This window comes from Atta colombica, unplaced genomic scaffold (genome assembly GCF_001594045.1).
Source record: "Atta colombica isolate Treedump-2 unplaced genomic scaffold, Acol1.0 scaffold41, whole genome shotgun sequence".
In the NCBI taxonomy this organism is placed as follows: Eukaryota; Metazoa; Arthropoda; class Insecta; order Hymenoptera; family Formicidae; genus Atta; species Atta colombica.
This window is the reverse complement of record NW_017259520.1, coordinates 1449316-1453538: the sequence shown is the minus strand read 5'-3', so window position 1 is coordinate 1453538 and position 4223 is coordinate 1449316. Positions and strand designations below refer to the sequence as shown.

The window sequence follows — 4223 nt, the reverse complement described above, 5'->3', positions numbered from 1 at the left end:
ATGTTTGCACGCTGTGCAAGTATGTCCGAGAAGATATTGATGAGTACTTTCAAACATTGTAGCCAAAACTTTAAATAAGTCTTCTTTTTAAATAAGTCTCTATGTACTATAATTAAAATAAATTATATATTAATGTATTATAATTATAATATTACATAATATATAATTGTAATAATTATATAATTTATCTATATAGTGACTTTCGATATTTAAAGAAAATTTTAAATAGAGGAAAAAAAATATAATATTATATCAAAAAATATATATTTTGCAGTAAGATATTAGAGGCAAATCCTTTCTATCGATCGTACAGTCTACATAATTTCACGTGTTATAAAACGTTCACTGTTTTATAGTGGCTTTGCAATTTATGATACGGAGAATGAAAATAATGAGGACAATTTGTTGGCTATTTTCTTGCACCAATGACAAAAGTTTAGAACGTTATAATTACACTTGCGTACCTAATTATTATAATATTTGTACAACGCACATAATATGTGTCGCTGCTTGGACAAATAATAGTCGCTCGATTAAAAAATGTTTTATGTAATATAATATAAAAAATAAAACAATCTATATTATTGCAGAAAATTAAAAAAAAACATGACAAAATGTCAAATAGAATGAATTGGCGAATTTACTCAATAGATTTTAGGATTCTAAGAATCATGCCGTAAAAATAATCTAATTTTAACGAATCACTTAAAGCTACATCAAATTTCATCATAAATTCCAAAATCAAACTATTTTCGAATATTTTTTATAAAAAATAAATACTGAAGTTTTATATTTTATAATATTAATGTAACTACGTTAAAATGAATTTCGTACATTAATATTATAAAATATAAAATTTTATTTTTTCTAAGATAAGCATTAAATATTTATAAATATTGAGTATGTGAAATTAGCATTCCAACTATAATACTCAGGAGTTCTGATTAGAGTTTCCATTTCCTTTTGACAAGACGAAGAGTTCTATATAATTTATAACAAGAGTTCTGCTTAATAATTATTTTTAAATAATTAAAAAATGGGGTGCTAACTTCTCATCAAAAATCGAGATCGAATAGTTCTGAGCGGCTCAATAGTTTTATTTCGTGAATACCTAGAATGTCTGATACATAAAAAAAAATTTTGAAAAATAAAAAAAAAATTAAAAATTGAAAAATCAATTTTTAGATACAATAGTTTTGATTAGAGTGCTTCCTTTTCACGAGACGAAAAGTTCTCTCTGCATTTTTTAATACGATTTATTTAATAACAATTTTTAAATAATTTTTAAAAAATGGGATGCTAACTTCTCATTCGAGATCGAATAGTTCTGAACAGTTTCTATTTTGTAAATATCTAGAGTTCCTGATACATAAAAAACAATTTTGACACATAAGAAAATTTATAAAATTTTTTCAAAAAAAATTTTTTTATAAAATAGTTCTGTGACACCTTAATTGTCATCATTATAACAATTTCGAAGAGTTCTCAGCAATTAAAACCAACACAGGCTCAAAAATAAAAGAGATATATACTTCAAACGAAATTTGAAAAATCGGTTGCAGAAGTACGTATTTCCTTATATAGTCCAATCGCTTTGTTATCTAATACTTTTCAACAGAAAATCTCGTCGAGAACTAGAATTCTAATCAGAGCTACTAGAACTTTTAAAAAATTTTTCGAAACGTCGGAATTAGAAAATTTTCAATTTTATAGTTAGGACGCTAACTTCACATATCCATAAATATTATAAAAATATTTTTCAAATCTATAAGGAAAACGCCACTTCCATTATAGATTTGATTTCTTTTTTTAAAATAGCAAAAAATAATAAATAACGACTTGGCAATTTTTATATAAAAAAGTAGTCGGAATCATATCGAAAAATTCTCATGAAACGTATGTAACAGATAAAATTGATCTTGTCTCTTAAATCTTTCCGGTATATCAGAGACAAGAGACAAGTACGTTTTTAAGGGTATCACGAAGAGAGACAATGGTGAGTATCCGATAGCAACAGACGCGAGACGGATAATAATGTGTATGCTGCTTTAATAACGACGAGAAGCAAGCAAGCCAGTTATTCTTGGCTGGTTTATACATGCCGTCAACACGATAAATTTTGCTTACGGTAACGCCTTACATAGTGTCGACTAAAAGGACTCTCAGAATATTCAGGATACTTCAGAGTGTTCTCTATCTAAGTACCATGATTTTACTCGATAAACCAAGCTCTTTGCCTTAATTTAATGTAGGTAGCGCTATGTTCCTTACAAACGTTTTCGTTTAGGTATTTATGTGAAAGATACGCATCAGTTAAAAATTTGTATTAAAAATATACTTTACATATACCAAATGGTTTACTTTTTTGTGTTAATTCAATATAAGATAAGTATGTTAAATAGTAAATATTATATTAAAAAATTAACATAAAAAAATCTAACTGATACAATTTATAAGCAAACTATGAAAACACACTTTTTCTGTAAAATTAATATTTATGTTCAATTAATGTTTTTATTATTTATTTTATCTTAAAATTTATGTTTTAAAAAATTTGAAATGAAATATATTATTTTTATGTTATTTGTTATTATAAATTTTGTGATTTTGATACTAAAAAATGTTGAATATCAAACACAAAATCAACACAAAATATTCAAATAACATAGTCACATTATGTTAAATTAATACTCTGGACATGCGAATATGTTAAAAATTTAACATAAAGTTTTAATAAGAGCTTGAGTAGATCGATTTTAACACAAATACAAAATGTTCTTTACTATATATAATTAATTAATTGTACTTGTCACTTTGGAAACAATCATATTTCGATGTAAGTATTAATATTATGCGAAAAAAAGTTTAGTAAAAGTATACTACAATTGCAGTATTCTCAAAACTAAAAAACTAAATTAATATTTTTAATCTATGTCTGAGAAACGAGTCATGTACCGTTTAAACATTTTGCAGTTTGCGTGGAACTGTGTGAAAACTGAGCGAGCTTTTAGAAATAAATCATTTTTGACATGTAGGAAACCGTGAGATTAACGAACGTGAGATGTTTTTTAACTTCAGTGAAATTTCTTACGGAGACGCACGTAGTAATGCAGCGTCGTTTCATTAAACCGGAGAATTTTCTGCGCCGTAAGTTTTAGTTCAAATTGCTATTTCTTGCGCTGACGTAGATTACGGAGATGCAAATAAAATAATATGGCATTACATGGTTTAATATAAGTAAAACGTATATAAAAAATTTATTAAGAATGCAAAATATGCACTTATAATACTTACCCTTTTTCGATGCATGGAAGGAATCATCTTTTGGCACGTACTGAATATCGTATTCCAACGTGGTCTTCGGCAATATAATTTTGTCCTTGTTGATCTTGTAAACGGCATACTTGAAGGCCAGCTCCGTGCTGCTATCCTTTTGGTCATGAGTGAATATAGCACCTGGAAAGTAAGCAGGACTGTGATCGCTTTAATCCTTAAAGTGGAACACTATTCCGTTCCATAGTGATAATACTCTCAAACGATCAAAGTTCGTCCATCTATGCTAATAAACTATAAGCTTCGAGCAAGACTGAATCTCATATAACAGAGATTATGCACAGTTTTAATACTATAAGCGGTTATTCGGGATATATTGAATAATTTCTCTAATGCCATCTATATCTTATTGTATATATTAATGTACAAATTGTGTTAGTCGATCTTGACAAAATCTAAGGTAATATCTATCTTCTCAAATTCAATTAAAACGTTAAATGTTAACTACTAATCCAATGTTAATTCAATATCAATTACTTGTAACAATTGTAATTAATGATAGGAAAAATTTGTTGTAGAAATATTATTAATTAAATACTTCCTAATTTTATAATTCTACAATCTTACAATCACGTATTGTTAATTCTTATAAAACAATTTGATCTGATTCGCTAAGTTCAACATATAATTAATTAACCATTAATTAATATTGCAAGATCAAATAATTCATGGAACGCCTATTATATCAAGCATATCATATACATATACATGTATAATATGTATATATACATGTATAATATGTACATAACATGCTATGTATCTTTAATATTCGTTAGATAATGTAACATACATTGCATGTATACATTGTGTTCAAGTATCAATAATATAATTATGATTCTGGAATTAATATAATATAATTATGATTCTGGAATATTTGTTGAGACAAAGTA

At 26.4% G+C, this 4223-nt stretch overlaps 1 protein-coding gene across 1 annotated transcript in view; it reads right to left on the bottom strand.

The window, feature by feature from the left end:
- LOC108691157 (glutamate receptor ionotropic, kainate 2-like) overlaps window positions 1-3451 on the bottom strand; it is a 105274-nt gene extending 101823 nt beyond the window's left edge. Inside the window, exon 1 of the mRNA XM_018198813.1 lies at window positions 3295-3451. The gene's annotated coding sequence lies outside the window, so the exon portion shown is untranslated. The remainder of the gene's footprint in view (window positions 1-3294) is intronic.
- Window positions 3452-4223: the final 772 nt, after the last annotated feature.